The 24514-nt window shown below is 31.3% G+C and overlaps 1 protein-coding gene across 4 annotated transcripts in view; it reads right to left on the minus strand.

Annotated features, from left to right (window-relative positions):
• LOC107440185 (LHFPL tetraspan subfamily member 2a protein) overlaps nt 1-24514 on the minus strand; it is a 67105-nt gene that overhangs the window by 8747 nt on the left and 33844 nt on the right. For 2 of the 4 annotated variants that reach the window (XR_011637819.1, XM_071185641.1), the window contains exon 1: nt 14076-14443. The exons of the other annotated variants lie outside the window; for them this stretch is intronic. The gene's annotated coding sequence lies outside the window, so the exon portion shown is untranslated. Of the gene's footprint in view, nt 1-14075; nt 14444-24514 lie in introns of those variants that run through there. 4 annotated transcript variants of the gene reach the window in all.

A 24514-nucleotide genomic window follows, 5' to 3' on the forward strand; every position in this document is an offset into this window, starting at 1 on the left:
TATATATATATATATATGAACTGTAATAATTGGAAAAGCAATATCATATAATTACGTGAGTAATAAATGCTTAAAAAAGCTGCATTTTTTTTTAAATGAAAACTTCAAAATAAAAAAAAGAAAACAAATGAATCTCAAATCAAGATTAATTTGAGTTGGAATAAGAAAAAAAACATTTTATAGCAAGAAATTAACCCGAGATTTTAATAATAAAACTAGATTAAGAAGAAAAGCAGCTCTGAAATTAATTAAAATGCAACGAAAATTCAAAGACAAATATTGTAAAATAGATCAAGGACGCGATGAAAATATAACATTCTAATCTACAAACAAAAGACAAAGAACTTTGCACTTTTAATTAATGAATACTCTATTGTCTTTCTCTAATGAATTCTCATACGAAAGGTTCTTTAACAATGAACTGTTCTCGGAACATGACGACAGAGACAACACTTTACTTGTATAATAGAATAAGGGAAAAATTATCATGGAATTTTTTTTTCCCTCTAAAAAGACATCAGTTAATTAATTTTGAAAAAAAGAAAGGGATCAAGCTTGTTTCGAGAAGGTTTTAAAATTACCTCTGCGAGTATATTAATAAATCAAATTAGGCTTAGAAACTTAATTCGAGGTTGTGTGGAATAATGTATAGGGAGTGCAATGGAATAAATAAAAATAAAAAACTCTCGCTAAATAGTTCGATAATTATTAACTGTTTTAAACTTTTAAGAAAATGGAAAGCGGTCGTTCTTCAAACCGAAACGCAAATGAAGAATTGAAATTTGGCGTAGTGGAATGGCCATGTTTGTTGATGAACTTCAGACGATTTTTTCTTCTTCAAAATTGCAATTTGTTCGAAAGTCACAGCAATTTTTAGTACTGTTTTGCAGTGGGCATGACGTCCTAGAGACAAAAACAAACGTAATAGTAAAATAAAATAAAAACTTAAAACGAAATTCTATAAATAAAAAAAAAATTAAAATAAAATTCGAATAGACTGAAAATAAAGAAGAAAATAATGCTATTTTGCCACACCTAAACCGCTAGTATAATATATAGCAAAATATATAACATATTTCCTACTAAAAGTAATGCATAAATTAATTATAATGTTAGATAATTATTGATAATTCTTAATTTAAGAATTTGTCCGAGCAAAATTTTGCCCGGCGAAGTTTCGGCCCCGAAGATTTGACCCATTACCGAGTTAAATATTATAGTTTGTCTAAAGTAAGAACTTCCCTAGCCATTCGTCTGGACCCGTGGCGGTGACTATGGTAACGAGGTATAACTATTTTAAGTAGGGGTGTGGGGTTACTGTTTAGGGCGGTTTTGGATCGGCTCTGCGAAAGAAAGGGAATCTCTTTTTTCCGTTTACTGTGTTACCTCAAGAGTGAAGAAAAGCTACCCTCTCTGAAATGAGCTATTCTTGTTTCCATAGCAGCAGACGGTCTAAGACTTTGTGGCGGGGGGGGGAGTTCTTACTTTAGACAAACTATACATGACGTTTGCAAGCACTTTTATATTTTTCTCATAGACACCCATTCGTAAATAAGGGACTCTGATGCGAATTTTTTGACGATGCAATATAAGAAGTCAGTAAGAAGGCACAGTGTGTCTCCAATTTTTGCCAAACCAAGTTTTTCTTTCTATTAGGTTACTAAAACTTATTATACGTATTACGGAAATAAAAAGATGTAAATGCTCTCCCCTTTGTCTTGTAGACTTTTCAAACTGCAGGAACTTAATTTGTTATTGAATATTCCTAAGTTAGAAGGCAGTAAGAATTTTTTTACAATATTTGTAAGGATATAGTCATTTTTAGAACACTATAATATTGATCAGAAAAATTCAAAGAAACTTTAAACGATCGCCTTCTCCCATTCTGAATGAAAATAAACTCTAAAATATCGCCTTCCCCCGTTTCGATTAAAAAGTTACTCTAAAATATTGCCTTTTCCCATTCCGATTGAAACGTACCTCTAAAATATCGAATTGGAGACCGAATCAAATCTTGATAATCAGTAGTTATCAAGGTTTCGAGTTGTTGGTTCAAATAAGCCTATTCGAATTTAGTTTCAAGTTGGCAACTCGAATCATGAAATCAATTCAGAGATTTGATTCGAATCAACACTAAACACTCTTTCGAGTGCATTTATTTTAACATATGACAGTGTTTTTACTAAACATCGTATTTCAATTTTTTTAAACAATTTATTCAATTAATAAGTTTTTAAATTAGTCCACAATTTTTTTTTATAGTGAATGAACATTCAATTTTTGTTTAATGTAGTATAAATAACATTGAATGAAAAAACATACATGACATATACAGAAATTTACTTGTTTGTAGAAACATATATAAGGATTTGGCTAGGTTGGGATATTTCTGCAAGGGTATAAAAACCCGGACACTAAATCTTGTAAGGGTGACACAGGGGATTTAGTACACAGTATTTGGTGTGACAGATGACTCCTTAAGTCAGTAGGAGGGGGGAAAGAAGATAGATAAACATAGAGAGTACCCCGAAAAAGATTTCCTAGGAAGTACTCAACTGCCTGATTCCCTTTTGCCCTCGACCCAATCAATCAGTGAATATATAAAAATGACACCCCCTCTTCTAAGAACAGCCTTTCTCTCCGCGAGTACTTCATGTGAAATAAAAAAAAAGAAGAAAAAAAGACTCAAGCTATATTTTAAAAAAGCAATTCAAATCTTTCAACAAAAAATAAGTATACCTTTTAAGCAGTCAAAAAATATTTTAAAGCACTATATACTTTAACAAAATTTAAAATAATTTTCATGATCATGATAAAATAACTAGTTTCCGGCACAGAACTCTTTTCTTAATCGAAAAATCTCTATCATTTTATAATGGCCAGTGTTAGCCATTATAAAATGATAGAGATTTTTCGATTCGATATCAGAGGGTGAAAAAGGAAGACTGAAATAGAGAACATCTTGCAAAATGAAGCAGTTGCACATGAGAGTGTAATAATTTTACCGAGCCCAGCTCAGTAGACGCACATGCGACTCGCAAGCATTTCATCAAACACGTAAAATGATTGACGCTTTCATACTTTATGGACCAACGGAACACTGAAATAAATTGTGGTTGAATGAATTGTGAAAACGTAGAACAACGTGAAAAGCACGCTTTTGCGACATGGTAAAGCAAAAAAAAATCTCGTTTTGGAAAAGGTAAAATTAAGCCCTTTTTAAAAACACTCAATGAAAAAAGAACAGAGGGCTTTTAAAAATAAAAATTGAAAATAAGCACCTTTAAGTACTTTTTAAAAACGCTACGCACTATGGTGTAATTTGATATTATGTCGAAAATTCAATTTGTCTCAAAGTTCATAAATTAGTTAAATCTATTTAAACGAAAAGTTTTGAAAAAAGCAGTCGTTTAAACCCTAAATAAAGATAATTTAAGTTTTTATTTTTTGATTATTCCATTTTAAAAATTAATTGAAAATCCCCATTAAGATTTATAAATAACCTACTAAGATTAAGGTTTATAAATACTACCTTTTTAGTATAACTATCTTTCAAAAAAATTTTTTATGAGTTTTCAGCTATGCTAGAATTTAAAATTGTTACATAGTTACCAACGTTTTCGAACTAATACACATGTTTTGAATAATTGATTAGTCATAGTAGGTACAGGGCAAAATTAAAAAATTTACTATAGGCCAGTAGCCAGTTGTAGCATATTTACCAGTGGTTACTTTATCAAAAATTAATTTTAAATGATAAAAAAAACTCTAGGTGATAATAACAGAAGAGATTTTTTTAAAATCATTTCTCCCAACTTGGTAAGTATTTCTTTTAAGAAATATTTTAAGAAACAAGTCTGAAATAAAATTATTTCTTGAATATTTTAACACATTTATAATCCTTATTTATTTTAATGAAGATAACAATAATAAGTACATGGGGTGCATTTTCGACCAAAAAACTGGTGACTGATTGACAATTTTTCAGTCTCCATATTTATTCATCCTGTGGTCTGTGGCGATAGTTAATTCTGCCCTATAATAGTAGATAAATTTTTGTTATAGTAGATATTAGATTAAAGTTTAGAATTTTTTTTTCTTTTTTGAAGATATATATGTTACCTGCAAAGTTTGAAATCCGGCATTCCATAGAATGCCTAGGCATTGTATATAATACCGGATGTTTTTAGGCAAGGTATGAAATATGATACATATTTTCCCTAGGCATTGTACAGAATGACTACTATTATTTAGGCAAAGTATGAAGAAGAAAAATATCCTGGTGAGGTTATTATGTAAGTAAATGATGCGCATTTCTCAAAAATAAAAATGTTATTCTGAAAAAATAANGCTTTTTCCCCCCCCCCCCCAAAAAAAAAATTAATAATAATAGTAATAATGAGAGCGTCATTAAAAAAATTTTTTTTCAAAATGTGCAAAAAAAAAATTTAAAAAAAAAAAATGAAAGTTGTACAAAACATAATTTATGCCTTTCTTAGTAAGGGAAACAAAATTTTCATTTATAAAAAAATAAATAAATTAACCCACTTGTTGCCACATAGCAGGCTTGAATAACATTTTGAATTGCATTTCATTACATTACGAAACGAATCGGAGATGTATTTATACTTCGCCAATTTCTCATTTGACATTCTATAGAATGCCGAGGTAATGTGTGAAACATAAATCGCTTCAAACATTGCCGGCTAGTTTTAGGCATTATATACAATGCCTAGGCATTCTGTAGAATGCCGGATTTCAAACTTTGTCGGTAGCAATAGATAAAACAAAGCTTTGTTCATTAAAAGAAATGTTGCCACCATGAAGAAAAATGTTTTTGAAAAATGTTTATTTCAAAGCTAGATCTAGTTCAGAACAATTTATTGGGACAAGTCGAGAGCAGCAATCAACACAGCTGAGCGATTTAAATTTAGGTAAACTTTAACGCAGAACTGCCAACTCAGTAGTTCAAGTTTTCAACAATATTTAAAGTGGTAGTTGGATAAAAATTAAGTAAGCAGAAGTTTTCATAATTTCGTTATCTCTTTTTCGTCATTTTATGCATATCTATTAATTATTTATAAATAGTGGTGGTCAAAATCCTTTGACATCAAATGTAAAAACAGGAACTCTACTGACACATTAAATCAGTGTTTCCCAAACTCATGACTTTTGTGTACCCTTTCTAAAATTTTCGTAACCCTGTGTACCCCTAATAAAAAAAATGAATGTATTTTTTACTATAAAACAATTGCACAAAAGTTAAATATCACAACTCGCTGTTGACACCACTAATTATAAACTTCTAACTCTACAAAAACTAGCCAATAGAAAAATACGTAATCGTAAATTTTCATGGCTACCATTGTTTTTAAAAATTTTTTTTTTACATTTTCGTTAGTTGCACTCATTTCGCATAAGAACGCGTACCCCCACTAAACTGTTGCCTTACCCCTGGGGGTACGCGTACCACACTTTGGGAAACACTGCATTAAATAATTTATTTCATAACCAGTGTTGAACAGTCAAACCATTTCTGGATTTACGTCTGTCATTGTCGAACTGCATAGCCTTGTAATTTTGAACCCAATCCAGAAGACAAGGGGACTCCTGGATCGACATTGATAATGAAATAGTTTGGCTACCGATTTTTTTCTTTTCACCCCTATTGGAGCAGCGCCATCTGTAACTTTTGAGGAATGCGCATGCGCTCAATGAACGAGAGAAGGATAATGTATGTAACCATCAACGAGAGAACATCTTCTCATTATCATAACTAAAAATAAAGTTTTTTGTTATTGTTTATCGAATCGTTTAATCAACATCCATCGAATTGACACCTATTGTTCCCAACTTGATTGACAAATATCATTAGCATTAATTTATTTCAGTTAGCTCCTGTTTCGAAATAAGTAAATGAACTGCGACAAAATTTTAAATTTACAAAACGTGATATCAAAGTAAGTTCTTAAAAAAAAATAACATGAGATTATACAATCCTGTTATTTGAAAGCTGTAAAATGGTGTGTGGAAAAAAAATTTAAATTTAAAAGAAGAAAAAAAACTTGATGCACAAGATTACATGCTTCTGTTTGATTTGAATTAAAATTTGAAATAAAAGAAAAAGGTTAATTTTTTTTTTCACTCCAGAAAATGAACAAAGTTCTATAGAATTGAATGTTTCTTACTAAACATATGGCAAACATTTGAATAATTCAAAGTGTAGAAAGAAAGAAAAAAAAAACAATATTAGTCTATTGAAATGGGAAAGAAAAAATCGATAAACTTCGTAATCAACATAAAAAAATGTAGATTTTATTTATTTATTTAACTTTTTTTCAACGATTTCATTTATGTAACTTTTATTTTCACTATAAAATTTAACAAAAGAAAAGTTGTTAAACCACACAAACTTGTTTGAAAACAATGCTATTCATCTAAATACCAAAAAAAAAGTATCAAAATTTTCCTTCAGAATTAAAAATTGAGGTTAATATTAGAACTGAAGACGATAAGAATAAGGTCACAAACTTGCTCTTCTAGGAAGTTTTGGAAGAATATTAAAATAACTTATCAAGTAGTTTACTCTAAGAGTACTCAAAATTCTGAGAAGGGTTTGACAATTTGTTATTATTTCTCTTTTCTCTCCCTACTTTTATTTATTATTTATTTTTCGAAAGTGAAGAATAGCACACGTATTGATGAGTTGAATTAAAAAAATATTTATTTTATTTAAACGGGAAAGTTTTAAATTTTTTTTCACTAAGAATTTAGAATGAAAGTAAGAATGCCACAGTTTCGCTAAAACAGAAGAGTTGGCAACTACGAAATCTTTTTATTAAGACCTAGAAGCAAAAAGAAAAAAATCTAGTATAAAAAATCAACTTGCATTCACCCTTTGAATTACTAAGGATATTTTGAAAACTTGTTAACACGTTGAAAGCCACGCTTATTTTACATGGCTTGCCCGTCTGGCCACACGGTAAATAACTACAAACCAAATTTGCAAATATTAGACAGATTTTGCTAGTTTTTTAAAAGGTTTAGCGTGACATATATGAAAAAAGTGGTGAATTATATAAGCCTACAAATTGTTTAGAAATAGTGGTGGATAAAAATCTACTCAATTGAATTTATCAAACCAAGAATCACAATTAATAAACTACCACCTGAAAATATTTATTCGCTGTCCGGAGAAAGTTGGCATCTCTGTGTACATAAATAAAACTATTTTTGTGCGTTCTATATCGCATTCATTTCTGCAAACCATTTTAGTAACGATAATAATGTAAAAAAAAATTAACAATTTACTCGAATTATGTGTGTTCTAATAATCTGGGCTTCGCCGGTTACGGGTGACCCCTGTGGCGCTACGAACAAACTCAGTCCCGATCACCGGTGACCCCCATGGCCTTCAGCGTGTTAAATTGAACTTATTTTTGGAAGCCCGTTCAGCCCATATAACTTATCTAATTTATGTCATGGTCTTTCTTAAACCCAGCACCTACTTTTACTGAGACTCATCAGTTTTCTATGCATCTAAGGAAAATTTATACAAAAAATTATCTACATGATTATGTTGCACCACTTTAAACAGCAACATGGCTTTCGGGAGCATTTTGACACAACCAAGAAGCTTCTCAGAGGAGACGACCATTATTGGCAGCAGTGACCACCATAATAAATAAAATTTAGTACCACTACCTCAAGGAAGCATCCTTGGTCTCATAATATTTGTTTCTTTCATCTGTGGTCAGAAAGGATTGTAATAGAATCATTTTATATTAGGCTGAAGTTACTGAAATCGTCGTAAAATCAAAACCCTCAACTTTGCCCTCGTGAAACTCTAAGACAAACTGAATGAAATCGAATCATAGTGCATAAGACTGGATATTTAAAACAAACGAACGAAAATCGCAACTTCAAATAATTCAGTATAAAAGAAAAACCATTCTCCCGAAAAAAATATATAGTTATTCTCATAAACGAAACTATCCCCATTGTCGAAAGTGCGAAATCTTAGTCAAGCTTATAAACAGAAAATTGAATTGAAAAGATAATGTCAAATCAGGCATCAATAAAGCGCAACCAGCCAGCCATTAAATGCAAATTATCCTTCCAATACCCTAGCATGGAATTCAGACTTGCTTTACAGTTGACTGACACTTCCTATTTCTAGCGTAATGAATCTCCAGTCTAGTGCAGCATTTATTCACCACTCCTTGAGGGACTTTTGATGGGAATAAAGATGTCAGAATAAAATACTCCGAAAAAATAATACGAGCAAGATGGTTCATCCATTCGAAATAATAATATAGATCGTGGTCCCAACATTGATCACTTGAATCATCATATTGCAAAGACTATTTTATATTTTTATTTCTTTTATTTAACTATCGTCGAACAGCTGATCCAATTTTGAGTTTACGACTACCAATGATCAACTCCGTAGCCTTGTAATTTTGAACCCAATCTAGGAGACAAGAGAACTCCTAAATCAAGTATTGGGAGAAACTTGCCTTACCGGAGGACTTTTTGGTGGAACTAACCCGCCTCTGCGTTACTTTGAGAGGAAGACAACGAAAACCTCCCAGGGTTAAGTTTGACGGCAAGAGGACTCGATTCCACGATCCGTTTACCATTGAGGATATTGTACCTCAGCAGTTTGGTCAATACGAATCGGTTGCGAAATTCGTATCGACCAACCAAAGTTGAGATTCGAAACAAGGGTACCTCGAGGCGAGCGCTCTATCCCCTGAGCCACTACGATCCCCCTGCAATTGAAAATTCTTTAAATAAGCCTTAAAGTGTGATGCTGCAGAATGAAATGAAATTTTCAGATTTGAAGATTTAAAAGGTGACATTTAGCTCAGGATGCTCTCTTTTGTAGCGATGCATCTTTGTCCAGATTACAAAAGATTTAATGTTTATGCTACAATTTATAAACCAGTGGCTAGAAAGTACTACTTCAATATCACTATCTACAAGGACATAAAGACTATCAGGCACCCGGATAAATATTCATAATGTTGATGATGACTAGGGCAGGTGAGAGCCTTCCTAACCGAAACTCTTAGTTCCTTAAATAATCGGTATTCAACTTTGTCGATTAGTGAAACAAAAATTAATCCAATCAGAAGACACATTAGAAAGAAAGGAGGAGACTAAAAAATTGAAACTAAATTCAGTGGCACGACGGCCCAAGGAGGCATGTTAGCCCAACAAGTATCCATCCTATTTTTTTTTTTTTTTATCTTGGGGACTCGGATACTGGTGGAGCTATTTCGGAGTAGTATAATTAGGATAAATTTGGGTCAATTAACAGATCCTTCACCAAATTATTTTATTGTAAAAACACATCCTTCACAAAATGTTTTATTTTAAAAATGAAACCTTCACAATAGTTTTTATTTTAAAAAGGAACAACAGAAAAGTTTAACATAACAAGGGGTCTCCTTACTAAAATTCGGGTCGGTTAACGGACCCCTCATAAATTATTTTATCGTGAAAATGAATCTTTCAAAAACGCAACCTTCACAATAGTTTTTATATAAAAAATGAACAACAAAAGGGTTGAACAAAACGGTCTACTTAAAGGAAATTTGGATCAGTTAACGAACCCTTCACAAATTATTTTATCATAAGAACGAACCTTTTACAGAATATTTAGAAAAAAAAAAAAAAAAAAAAANAAAAAAAAAAAAAAAAAAAAAAAAAAAAAAAAAAAAAAAAAACGAACCTCGGACCCAACATGTTTGTTGTTGTTGTTTGTTTGTTGTTTGTATGGTTGTTGTTTTTATTCAAAAACAACAACAAAAAAGAATCCTTACAAAATTCATCATTTGAAAGCTGAAATCGAAGACGTCATCAATTTATAATTCTCAAACTATAACTTCTAAAAAGGCATGTTTTAAAAAAAAAAAATTCACAACAAAAAGACCTTAGCAGAAATAACCACATTCTACGCAATGTGTGGATTCAGAAAATAAAACTGTTTTTTCCCCCCACAAATTCACAAAAACAGGATCCAGTTTTCACAAATTTACAAAATTAAAAGAGTAGATAGATTTCTCACAATTTCATAAAAATAGAACTTTTCACAAAAAGAAAAACTGAATTGAACCCGCTGATATTTAACTCAGTTTCGGAAGAAAAAAAAAAGTTAGTAACCACGTTATTTCCCAAAACCACTGATCTGTGGCATTCAAATAAAAGTATACAAAAAAAGACTTGATATTCAATGCAAGAAGGAATAACAAGAGCAATAAATTTTTTTCTTCAACGCCAAGCTTGATGATGGAAGGTCTTAGCAATAAAAAATATAATTGCCAACACACTTCCTTTTTCGCCAATAAAAAAAAGATTTTCAATGTTGCTCACAGTAATAAAAACGATATTATCATGCTTCACTGTACACAGAATGCCCTACTAAAGCACCGAGGGGGAGATTCTCTTCACCCTTTGATGAGGGGTAATATACCCCTAGGGGTTTTGAATGGGAAATCTATTCCATTCTGTATAACAAAGAAAACGAGAGTTTATTGCTTCAATTAAGAGCAATCGCTGAGCAAGGTAATATGGTGATTTCAGTATGCCACGAATAGCGGTGAACCATATGGTATACCGAAAAAAAAAACGTGAATTTAGGTTAAGTATTCAAAAGCATGGGAGTTATGAGTTCGGGGTGATATTATATACCTATGTATTTACTATAGATTTAAAAAAAAAAAAAATCCAATCTAGGGTGATTGCATTGCACTAGGTTGAGAATCTACAGATGAAAAATTTCTTTTGCATTTTATGTAATTGAAAAATCTACACTTACAATTTCTAAAAGAAATATATTAAAATTAGTTTTTAAAATTTTATACAATCTAGAAATTAAAAAATAAAGAACTCCCACATAAACCAAGCTGTTGGCAAAAGGCATCATGAATGTTAAGGTTCCATAATTTTTTAGACCCACGGCATGATGTTGGCAATGTGCTCGGTAATGTGCGATGACATCCTGTATTTCCTAGACCAGATGGTATACATCAATCTGAAGATGTGTGAGCTTCAAGTCGCTATAGGGGACAGAACCTTGGACCTTCACAATGGCAGCTTAATACTGTGCCACTTATGGCTCACAATTCACAAATTAGGTCTAAAAATATTTTGTTACTCAAAAAATTACCTTGTTTTGTCTTATTAAACATTGGAATTGAGAAAAAAATATAACAGAAAATCATATTTAATAAATAAAAACGTGATGGCAAAATATAAAATCTACTTCAACTTTTGCCTTTATGGAGGTTTTCTTGATGGAATTAACCCGCATTTGTGTTACATGGAGAGGAAAATCGCGAAAACTTCCCACTGTTAGCCTGACGGCAAAGGGATTCTAACCCATGATCCGTCTACCACACTGAGGATATTTTTACGTCAGCACTGTGGTTGGTGCAAACTGGAGGAGGAATTCGTATCGACTAGCTGGGATTCGAAGCCGGTTCACCTCATTGGAAAGCGAGCGCTCTATCCCCTGAGCCACCACGATTCCCACAATTATATTAGTCGTAAAGCGTTAGCTGAGGCTGGAATGCATTTGTACATCAACATTTTCCTATTTATCTTTATTTAATAATTTCTGTCGCTAAGATTACCAACGCCCGAATCTTGATAACCAGGGTTTGAAAACATCTGGATAAGAAAATATTCATATAAGAGGAAAAATTATACTTTATTTTGTTTGTAGTTGTTGGAATATTTTAATATTACGAAGTAAATATTTTTAGATCTAAAATCTACTGATTCAAATTATTAAGTTTAAAGTGAAAGTTATTTCTAAGGTATTATCTGATTCCTTATTAGAAAATTGATACCACTTCTTGATACTAAAATTGATACTTCCAGGAGCGTACGAACTCAGATAATGTAACAAAGCGTGCAGCATCATTATTTGATGATAGGTCATATTTTTTATAAATGTAAATGCTCGTATCGACAAGTTTTCATTTATCTCATTTACTTCGGTAGAATAAATTAATATTACTATTTAACATAGTATACGCGTGAAAAATTAGTTAATATAAACCAACCATTTGATTTTTAAAAAAAAAAAAATCTGTAGTGATAGTTAACAAAAGATATTTTAAGCTAATAATCGATGGATGGGATAGTGGCCGCTGAGCGGCCCAGGCGCTTAGCTCATAAAACAAGATCAAGATGTTTTTCACGCAGTTAAACTAAAAACTTTCTGTCTATCTTTAAATAGGAGTACTTTTCATACCAATTCAGAAAAAAAAAATCAAATTGAATTCAAGATCACTTTGAGCGGCGTGCGAACGGACCGAGGGTGTGCCGTATCTATCCTCGTTAAACTGTTCTAAAAAAAAGTTAAATGCTCGACATCGCGTGCAGGAAGAAAGAAAAAATAATAATTTTTTCCCCCTTCATTAATGGAAGTTAAAAAATAGCGGGGTTTTACTGAAAACATGTAGTGAACCACAAAAAACATGTTTTCTTCCAATTTTTAAAATTAAAAGTATTTTAGGAGGAAAAAAAAGTATTTTTTTCTTTATTTGGGCAAGAAGACATTGTCCAATATGAAATATATGTAATTTAGTTATATTGCAAATATCGCACTACATAGCAAATTAACGATATTTTCTGACAATATATCACGATACTAAAAATACCGATATCGACCGCATTAATTTTATCTCATAAAAACAGCGATTTTGCAGCATTTCTTTAATTTTTTTTTCTTCATCTTTTACTCCTCGTTTTGGAGAACTCGTAAATTCCTTTTATTTGTACGGCTTTTCAAGAAAGATCTAAAAAGGCTGAAATCGAAACTTTATATTTAAGAAAAATCTAGAACATAACACTGCTATTTTTTAGTTTTAGACAAGTGATATTGTATGGCATTCTTTTTAAAAAATCTAGGAAAAATAGCAAATATAGGAAGAAAACCAAACTAAATTGAAAATGATTGATACCAACAAATTAATATTATTGCATACTTTTAGGTAAGCAAAGATGCCAAAGGCGACTAAAAAACGTAAAAGTTGTGATTAATAAAAAGCAAACATTTATTAAAAAAGAGGTTAAATTAGCATCTTTTTCCAGCATATTATTTTCAGTTTACTATCAAAGATGACTACAAAACTTTTTTCACTTTAAATATTAAATAATTTACAATGTATGACATAGTGGTAGTTACGAATGAATAATTAAATGTATACATGAAATAAATAAAAAAAGATTCGAGTTTTTACCATTTCTTATACTTTTAGTCACCTATGGCATCTCTATATAAGCAGTTGCATGTATTAATCGTGATCTGTCGCGCCAACTACAATAGCCAAGGTGCCAAGTAAATTTTAAACTTGCAATTAAAAAAAAAAAAATGTAGATATTTGCTCGGGGTGGCTACGAGTTATACCTTCTCAATAAAATTAAAAAACATTTTCAAAAACTACATAATCATGATAAAATAACTAGTTTTTGATTAATATTGCGGAGAAAAATGGAAAAATCATGCATTTATTGTAATTTAAACGACAATCGACACGGCAAAGAAAAAATCTCTTTTTAAAAGAAAGAAAATTAAGCACATTTTACAAATCCCGAATAAAAAAAGCACCTTTTAGGGCTTTTCGAAAACATAAATAAAAAAATAAGCACCTTTAAGTACTTTGAAACAACGCTACGCACCCTGCAATATTATAATAAATTTTATAAAAATTGCACTTTTAGATTTTGAGACAACTTTTTTTTTTCAATAAATGTATGAAATTAAATAGGCATGGAATGACAATCATACTCTCACTAAAAAAAAATAATAAAATTTTTTTTTAAAAAAACTTTTAAATATGCCAACAAACTCACAGATTAATCGTAAAAACACTGTAGAATTAATTATGTATGTCCGTATAGTTTTATGAACTTTTAAATTCTTATTAAAAAAAAAAAAAAAAAAAAAANAAAAAAAAAAAAAAAAAAAAAAAAAAAAAAAAAAAAAAAACTTTAACAATTATATTGATAGTTCAACAGGTATTTAAAGAATTAAAAATATATTTTTAACAATTTACCTTTTATCAGATCCGATTGAAACAGTTATTCCTTTACGATTTCTATTCACTATAAAATCCAAGCTCACACAACACGATTAATTATTATCCATTGAATGATAACATATTGATGAAAATGATAACACAAAACACGCCAGTCAACTCACTTCTACCATCACCAGGCATGAGAATGGACGAACTTTCCCGCCCGGCAATCACCGCGTGTAGGCGTTGTCACGTGATCCAGAAGGGGGTTAGGGGGATCGAAAAAAGGGGGGTGAGCAGTGCACAGAAATCCATCGCTCAAAAACTCATCTATTCTACGAAGTAAACGAGGGTGAGTCGGACCAAAAAGTCACTCTGACTTCCCCAAAACCCCATCTGCGAAGCTATCACGTAAACCCTGAAATTATTTACAGGGGAGGTCAAATATAGAGGGGCTGAAATGGGTATAACATAATTCTCCTCCCTAATTCCCATGTTATGGGCGCTGGGGCTGAGTTATTTTGGTGAGGTAATCTCCATTTTTGGAATGGGTCCTTAGACTATTAGTCAACCCATTAAAAAAAAAGATGTTTGATAATGTTTGTCTTTAAATCGCGATTAATGCTACAAAATATATCATTTAAAAATTTTAATAAATACATAGAACAATAGAATAAATAACTGAATAAGAAAGTATTTAGATCATAGCTTTAAAATAATATTTATGTATACGTGTACATATTTTCATGGGTCCTTAGACTATTAGGCTAAGATTAAAAAACACATTAGATGATAATGTTTGTTTTTACACCACGCATAGCTGCTCAAAATATCTTTAGTTAAAAATTTTAATCAGATAAATCAATCGAATGAGCTACACTGTAGAGATAGTATCCTTTATATATATTTGTAAAGAGCATTTTGTGGTAATTATTTGTAAGGATTATCACGTATTAAAAAAATCATATTATATTACTATGATTGTCTTCATATTGCGCGCAATTCTACAAAATATAAGTATCTTTATTTGAAATATCTTAACTAACATAGTAAATAGGAAAAATATAGTGAAAATATAGTACAAAACAATACAAAATTTTAGATTTTGGATTTTTTTTCTTCTTCAAAATAACGTTAGTAAATTTTAACTAGCACTTTAGACAATTGAATAAGTACTAATTGTAAATATCTTCATTACATTTGCAAAATGCATATTTTTGTGAGTATAAACATATTGCTAGCTTCACTGACAATTCAGCTACTCATTAAAAAGCATATTAGATTATTGTATTTTATCTTCAAACCGTGAACAACTCCATAAAATAAGAATTTAATAACAATTTTAAAAAAAATATTTCAAAATAAAAGATTTTTATCTAAAATTTTTTAACAAGTACTTTATTCAAATTAATGATTAAGTGCATAGTGAAAGTATTTACATTTGACCAGGAAAATCTTTATTTGTGTGCATGTGCACATAAGTAAGGATTCGATTAAATTTTAATGAAAAGTAATATCGTAGAATTCATTGCGAAAATAAAATCCAAAAAAGAAAAAGAAATCAGTTATTAGAATCTGTAAAGTTAAACAAAATTTCTTCTAGATAAAACAAATTTTTATTTTATTTTCCTTAAAAAAAAGTATAGTAAACACTGTTAGTAAGGAAATTGCAATATAATAAAAACTTAAATACTAAAATTCTCTAAATTGCAATATAATAAGTACTTAAATACTAAATTCTCTAAATTGCAATGTAATTAGTACTTAAATACTAAAACTCTCTAAATTGCAATGTAATTAGTACTTAAATACTAAAATTCTCTAAATGTTACTGTCCCATAGGATTTTCTTTTCAGGGATCGTCAGAATCCAGCAAATATCTCAAAAGTAAGTTGTTTTTCCAGGGTGCGTAGCCAAATAATTGGAAAAAAATAAGCACCTTTTAAGCACTTTTCAAGCACTCAAAAAAAATTTATGCACTTAAAAAAAATCATAATTAGGCAGGGTTGGTAAGTTTCGATAATTGACACTTTCATCTTGTTTTTACTGTCATGTAATAAAAAAAAAGAAAAAAAGAAAAAAAAATGGCATCGTTTTTTGACAATTGACAAAAACCATGAAATTTTGAATCATGTAAAACGAATGGCGTTTTCATACGCTACGGACTGACGATACTCCAAAATAGATTGGGGTTGAATTAATTATGAAAACGTTGAATAGAACAATGTGAACTGTGTCTTCTTGCATAATTCGAAGCGAAAATCAACATAGTAAAGGAAAAATCTCTTTTTGAAAAAGGGAAAATTAAGCACTTTTTAGAAACACCCACTGAAAAAAAGCACCTTCAAGGGTTTTTAAAAAAACAAAAATAAGCACCTTTAAGCACTTTTTAAAAACTCTACGCACCCTGTTTTCTAAAACAATGATAATTCAATGACAACTTGTAAATGAACAATATTTTAAACAATGAGTTTCATATGGTATAATATAAAAATAAACGGATACTTTTACTGAAGAAACACGGTATCACTCATAACACTTTATCCATAAATATCGAAAAATAAAACCGTTAAGAACACTGGAGCATACGTAAATTTTACGAGTTGCCTTCTAGCAAGAAACAGGAAAATTCAATTATCGTTTACACTTTGCTGTGGGTTAACACCCCATACATCGTTATTCAAACAGAAGAAAACGCCTGTTTTCCGATTCTCACCGTGCTTAAATAAAACGGAAAAAACATTTTAAACGAAAAGAACCAGAACAAAAAATTGAAATCGATGACACCACTTTTCCTGCGGCCTCAGGGAATTTCGTATGGAGACGTAAATGACTGGAAAAATATTAAAATTTATTGTAGAATTGGGAATTAAAAATCTAATCTACACTTTGCATTGAGGAATTTTGTGTTTTGATAAGATATATCTATAATAGGTGGGGTAGAAACTAACACGCCAGAGGTGAAAAGATATTGATTATTTCGTGGAGACGAACCAGACGTGGATTTTTTTCAGAATCCTTTGGATAGGTTTTTTTTTCTTTTCATCTTAGTGGTTTGAATATATCGATTAAGAATTTTATCCGATAGGTTGTTTTTTCAAACGAACACAATTTTTTTAAAATTTTAGATATTTTTTTTTCTTCTCCAATGCCTACCTGGAGAATGGCCTAGGTCAATGTTTCCCAAACTTATGACTTTTGTGTACCCTTTCTAAATTTTTCGTAACGCTGTGTACCACTAATAAAAAAATGAATGTATTTTGTTTTAAAAATATGTCTATTTAGAATGAAGAATAAAGTTAAAAATCACAATTGGCTATTGACACCACTAATTATTAACTGTTAACTCTGCAAAAAATAGTCAATAGAAAAATACGTAATCCTAAATTTTCATGGCTAGCTTTGTTTTTAATAAAAGTTTTTGAAATTTTCGTTTGTTGCAAGATATTTCGCATAAGAACACTTACCCTAGCTAAACTGTACCCGTACCCCTGAGGGTACGCGTACCATACGTTGGGGAAACACTGATCTTAGTCAACCAGGCATCTGAAGGGCAGATTTGTTGACCACTTTCTCAGGGGCACCATATTAGATGGGCCAACGTTGCTCCCACAGTAAGGAAAGATAGTACAGAGAATGAAAGAACATTATGCCTTGCACGGGATTCGAACCCAGAACCTTTCTGATGCCCGACCAGTTCCCCAACCCCTACACAGGCCGGACGGCAATTTTAGGTACTTCGTTTTTTTCCCAAGGTAATAAGAAAACTCGATACTCGGGTGAATCAATTGCTTCTTTTCATTAACATTTCCACAGTTTCAATTGAAAAATAGAAGTACACAGCTACAACGTACAGAAATTAGCAAGGCTAGGGGCAGCATATTTTTAGAGCAGTCAAAGTCACTGGTAAAGAAGAACATTTCATTTTTATCCTTTTTTCTAGGAAAGGAAGAGTACGAAACTACTACTAACAGATACAAGTATTTACAATAATAGCTGTAAAATATTGGGAGTACAAATTAGTTAGATCCGTTTTTAAGAGATGGCTCTGCTGTTATGAATGCTTCATAGCGACAGCTGGTTTCTGGTGGTTTCAGGGAGGTTAGACATCTGTCCTTAATATTCAGTTTATATCGCTTTAAGTTTCATACAAAAACCCTGTTTTTTACTTTGTTGAGTATGTCAAATTTTGTGGTAACGAAGCACCATTTGCGGGAGGTTTTATGTTTCTGCTTTAATTGGAAGAAAAGTGTAGCTGAAGCGCATCGAATTCTTGTAGAAGTTTATTGGTGACAATGCTCCAACTGATAAATTGTGCAGGGAATGGTTTCGACATTTCAAGAATGGTGAATGAAGAATGGTGAATAGTGTCGTATACTATGAGTTGCTACAACTTGGTGATTCCATCGACGGGCGATCGGTATAGGCTACAATTGATTCGTTTGAGCCGTGCATTACAAGAAAAACGGCCGGAATACGAGCAAAGACATGACAAAGTTCTTCTTCTGCCTAATAACGGCCAGCCTGATGTTGCAAAAGTCGTAAAAAAATTTTTGGAAACGCTTAAGCGGGATATTTTACCGCACCCGCTGTATTCGCTGGACATTGCTCCTTCTGATTACTGGTTGTTCCGAGGGATGCAGCACGATTTGGCAGGTCACCAAATTACTTCTTCGCAGAAAACGAAAATTGGCTGATAACTTAGATCGTCTCAAAAGACGAGACATTTTTTCGAGATGGAATTCGAAAATTGCCTGAGAGGTGGGAAAAAGTAGTAGCCAGAGATGGACAATACTTTGATTAATCTGTTCTTTCATTTTGTTCTGAAATAAATGCATTTTTGATCACAAAAAAAAAAAGGACCGAACTAATTTGAACACCCAATATTTACAGAGATATTTCTTGCCGGAAAATAATGTCTAGCATTCTCAAAAAATGATATGACTTTGCTAACAGCTCTTTTTCTTTTTTCCTAGGTACGAAATGCTTTTTGCAAGAGTTTTTCACGTGAGCGCAAGCCAATATTCTTAGTGTTTTCTTTTATTATTATTAAGTGCTTAGTTAAAAACCGATGCCAAGAATTATTACCTTTCGCGTCAAACATCTAATCATAGCAGCCAGATTTCAGATTTTTGTAAAAGGGTTTTTCAATGGTAATAAAATAATTGTATAATTGTATAATTAATCACTCGAATACATCATATTGAGATTGTCAGCTCTTTTATAAATTCATTAGAATTTTTCCTGCGTAGTGGTGCATAAATTATTTTACATCAAGTTAATTTTATTAAAAAAAAATTAATATTTAAATATAAAACTTTCTAACACTAGAAACAAGATTTCCGCAAGACGTGACATTTGGTGGCTGTGGTATTGTATTAAAATTTTTTTTTTATAATAAACAAAGACTTTTATAAAAAAAGGCTCGAAAAATGTCATTTCAATAGACAGTTAAAATTAACGTCGATGTCCGGTGATTTAAACCCAACGATTAAAATTTGAGGTATCGGTGAAAGTTGTAATCAGAACGCTCTGGAAAAATGTCCCAATAAAAAATTCGGATATGGAATATCTATATACAATACAGAACCCGTAATCCGGAAATCAGTAAACCGGAAAACCAAAAAATCGGAACGAAATTCAATAAATTTTCCCGCCATTTTTTTTTAAATGTTTTTTTTCTCATGAGATTTAAAGATTTTTCTTTCTTTTTTGAAAGATGTTTACCTTACCATCATTTTGGAAGCAATCATTAGTGTATTACTTCGTTTTTTCAAGATTATTTCCAAATATTTTTTTTAGTTGGGTTTAACAATAAAAAAAACGGCTTTTTGTAGCGATTCAGAAAACCGGAAAAATCAGTTATCCGGAATAGCGATGGTCCCGATCGTTCCGGATAATCGGTTCCCTACTGTACTTAGAAAATCATCAGTTAATCATCAGTTTCAAGTTAGATCACAACACTAAAAAAGAGGGCAATTCGATAATTTAGAGAGGTCATTTCGCTGTTGGCTCGTCCGAAAGCAGTTTTAAGATGAAAAATAAAGATTATTTTCAATCTCATGGAGTCCAGTGGTCACTCATAATCGAGGAAAACCATCTTCCATGGTTAGCCCGACGGCAAGATAAATTTAACCCATGATCCGTCTACTTCTTAAAATATTTTTACTTCGCGCTGTGATCGGTGTGACCCGGGAGCAGAGTTCATATTAACAAGCCATCGCTGGGATGCGAACCTGGATCACTCCATTGGGAGACGAACGCTCTACCCTTTGAGCCACCGCAGCTCGATCTAAAATATTAAAGATTGTTCAGATAGTGCTATTTATCTGACGCTATATTTAACTATTTATTTGATATTGTAACAAGCACACGATTGGCAATTATCAAAAATATCAGTCATTTAATTCAAAAACTTTTCTTCACAAGACACACAAAAAAAAGAGTAAATAATATAAAAATGCAATGGCGATTATGATTTTAATAAAAAATATAATATCCGGTCACATGCTATCCGGCCACATTCATCCCTTAGTCTCAGCTGATAAAATAGAAGATAAACTTGATCTCATATCTTCTCTTCTTTAATCTATCACCCTATATAAAGTGAGCGATATCATCTTTCATGGCAATGTGTAACCAATACGTCGGATAAATAAATACATAATGTCTTAAAATGTTTGTTCAATCTTTATATACAAAGGCCTGGAAATAGCTTGTAGATCTGGCAGCAATCGATGGACAAGGCTCGTGGTACTACATCCATTATCCAGCACCATCTTTAAAGCATACAGAACATCAAACCTTTTATGATATGAAAAGAAAAACATTTGTGGCTTGATACTTTCCACTGTAAGTGCTGCCGTTCCCGAGACCTCGGGAGGAAAAAAGAACACTTTATTTTTCGAACATCTGAAGACCCTGGACTGTAAACAATGGCTCTATTGCACTTGAAAACGATTTCCTGTCGGTGCGAGAAAGCCATTTTTTTTCTCCGGTCTAAATGGAAGGCGATTTCAAGCAAGATATATTGTTCCTTGAAAAGAAAACAAAGTGGGACAAGCTGCAACACGTTTTAAACGGAAATTATTTAAAATATTGGGAACATAATATTTTTCGAAGTTTTAGGCCGGGTTATATTAAAATGAAAAATTTTATTTTATTTGGTTTGTAACAACCGGAATATTTTAATTACTCACAGTACTACAGTCTTTGGTCCCAAACTATTAGACGCGCTATAAGATGCTATGCAAAATCTTAATTATGAGGTGATACTATACAGCTTTATTGTTTTTACGTGACTGAAACCTCTATGCACTTGCTTATGTTCGTGTATCAATTGATTAAATCACTGAAAAGCCGAAATTCTTCCTTTGCAAACCCAACTTATGCTTAGTTTATAAATAGTAGTAATCGGGATAAATTGTTTTGAAAATCTTTTAATTATATCCATTTTAATTTGAGAATAAAATAATTACATAAGTTTTGGTATGATTGCGGATCTTCTTTGTATTTGCCAAGGAAATTCCTAAGCAGAGTTGAAGAGAATGTTGTTTTTCCATTTCCGCTAAGTAAGTCCTGGATCAATTTTTTTTTTTTTTTTTGTTATAAAAAAAAAGAAATCAATGACTTACACAGAGTTTCAATACAAAATAAACTTCATAAGCTATGATTCAAAACATACGAAACAATTGTTGCTGAACCTTACTAATTTAAAAGATAATGGAAAAAATTCCATGGGATATTTAGAAACTCTTTATTTCTCAGTTCCTTTACCATTATGTTCTATCTTTAATAATTGCCCGAAATAGAAGAATCGCATGCCATCGAGAATTAGCACTTATTTGTGGCAGTGACAGAAATACTGCTACTTTCCCGGGATAATAATGGGGAAAAAAATGGTAATAAAATATTTCATTGCTTTTCATTTTTCCGGAGAGGTAAACTTTTCATATGTATTACTATTAGCAGCCATGATATTACACGCTTTCATTCAAAATTTATTTACCTTCTTATTTTTTGTGAAAGTAAAGATAAAAAAGCTTTTAATTTTCGCATAGTGAATCAAATTAAAGTTTAAAAGTACAACTTGACATTTAGGGTGGCAGGTATTTTATCAGGGTGCGTATAGTTAAATGTTTAAAAAAAATAAGTACCTTTAAGTACTTTTTAAGCACTCAAAAAATATTTTTAAGCACCATATGCATTAACAAAAAGCGAAACAATTTTCAAAGACCTCACATGATCATGATAAAATAACCAGTTTCTGACAACAACAAAAAAAAACTCTTTTCTTGATTATACGAGGGTCACTCTGAAATTTTTGAGATACTACTAGGTTTTAGAAGTTACACTTACAAAATTTCAGGTGTGTTCAAAGTAGTCTCCTCCAGCATCAATGCACTATAGTAGTTGAATTTCCCACAGATTAAATGCCTCAAGCCATTAATTTCTTGGAATAGTGAAAAAAATGCATTTATAGCCACATCAATCTCTTCTTCAGAATGAAAACGACGTCCACGTAAGTTCCTTTTTAGATTAAAGAAGAACCAAAAGTCACACATGGCTAGATCAGGTGAATACGGCGGATGTTCTATCACTTTAATTTGTTTTTGTTTAAGAAACTCAGCAGTTAATCCGGCTGTATGCGAAGATGCATCGTCATGGTGAAGCATTAGTCCCCTAACATTCACTTCTTGTAGAATTTTTGGAAGACATTTAGTGGTATACCAGTTTGCTGTTACTATCTTCCGTCCCTCCAACTAGATGGCTTTGACCAATCTCGTACTTCTGAAGAAAGTGGCATACATCACTTTTTTCAGTGCGCGTTGTCTTCTCACCATTGTCGGCGTGGGATCATCCTCAAAGATCCATACTTTGCTTTCCTGACGCGCGTTGAAAGGTAAAAAAACGGTAGGTACGTTTCATCACCCGTTACAATTTTAGAAATAATGCGGTGGCCACCATCATTTAGCAATTTAAGAGTTTCTCTACTGATTTTGACACACTCCTCTTTTTGGTGCTCAGTTAGATGATGGGGAACCACTTTTTTCATATGTAATTCTACAAACTACTTTTTTCATATGTAATTCTTCACGAATAATTTTGTGTATGGCTGCGGATCCTAACCCAGGTAGCAAAAAGATATGATCTAATATTAGAAAGGTGCAATATAATACTGCCGTGCTAGAAAACGCAATACTATTGAATCCTATCTTCTAATATTAGAGCTAATATTATATAAATTTAAATAGTATTCGATCTAACATTCGAACTTTCAAAATTATCACCTATTTCATTACTTTTGGTCCAGCGCCACATTTTTGCGAAAGATTATCCCATATTATTAATAAAAAACATTTATTTATAAAGAAAACGATAAATTAAATATTACTTAAATATAATTTTTAGCCAATGCAAAGAAAACGAAAAATAATATTCGCGGTAGTTTGCGAACGATTGAACTCGAAAAACTTTTTCAACTGTTGTTACTTCTCAAAGTTTGTTTACGACGCCATTGCTCGAGCTTGACATGGGAGCTTTCTTTTCAATTACATAAGGTATTTATAATTTAGTAATTATTTGGAAACTTTATACATTTCAATGATAATTACATGAAACGTTAAGAAGCATTGTAAGTAATGTTTTTGCTTTAGTTAAAAATCAGCTAGAAAAGTAATTTAAAGCACGATGTGTTTGAGATTGTAGATGTTGTAGAAACATTCAGTGTACCTACTTAATAAACTTCACCGCTAAATTAAAACATCTAAGAATTAATTTATTGATCATGTATTCAATAAGGTCAGTAAATATTTTATATTGTGATCATTATTGTTCACTCGTACTTGTTGACTTCTTTGTTGATACGTATTGTCTAGCTGTAAGTAATAAGCACTGTTTTTCTGCAAAAATGAAAAAGACAAAAGTAATGGTCTGTAAATAAATTAGCCGTGTTAAATAAGAAATATATATATACATGTATAATCTGCTACTTTTAGCGCAGTTAAAACCATTATATTGTAGAATGTTTAAAGTTTAATACAAACAATATTGCTAGCATATTAAAATTTCATGCTTAAAATATTGTACAACAATCAATTAAGCATTTTTCTTTAAATATAGACTGATTTTTATTTGAATATAGGCTAATCTGTATGTTTTTGAGGCATCATTATTTATATTAATTTGTAAATGATTAAAAAATAAACAATATTGTTTATTCAAAATGGTTATTATGGTGAATGTAGAGCTTTGATTAAATTATATTTTTTAAATAAATTCCTGTTAGAAATAATCTAATGCTGTAAAAATTTAGTTAAACTATAAGAAAAAAAAATATTTGACAAATGTTGGGTATGCATACTGACTTTTAAGGAATGCTATGTCAAAATATTTGGGGGAAGGGGCGAACTATATTTTATATATTTACAACTTTGAATTATGTGAATTGTTAGAGAATTCTCCTTCTATATGAT

The sequence above is a fragment of the Parasteatoda tepidariorum genome, chromosome 1 (genome assembly GCF_043381705.1).
Source record: "Parasteatoda tepidariorum isolate YZ-2023 chromosome 1, CAS_Ptep_4.0, whole genome shotgun sequence".
Classification (NCBI taxonomy): Eukaryota; Metazoa; Arthropoda; class Arachnida; order Araneae; family Theridiidae; genus Parasteatoda; species Parasteatoda tepidariorum.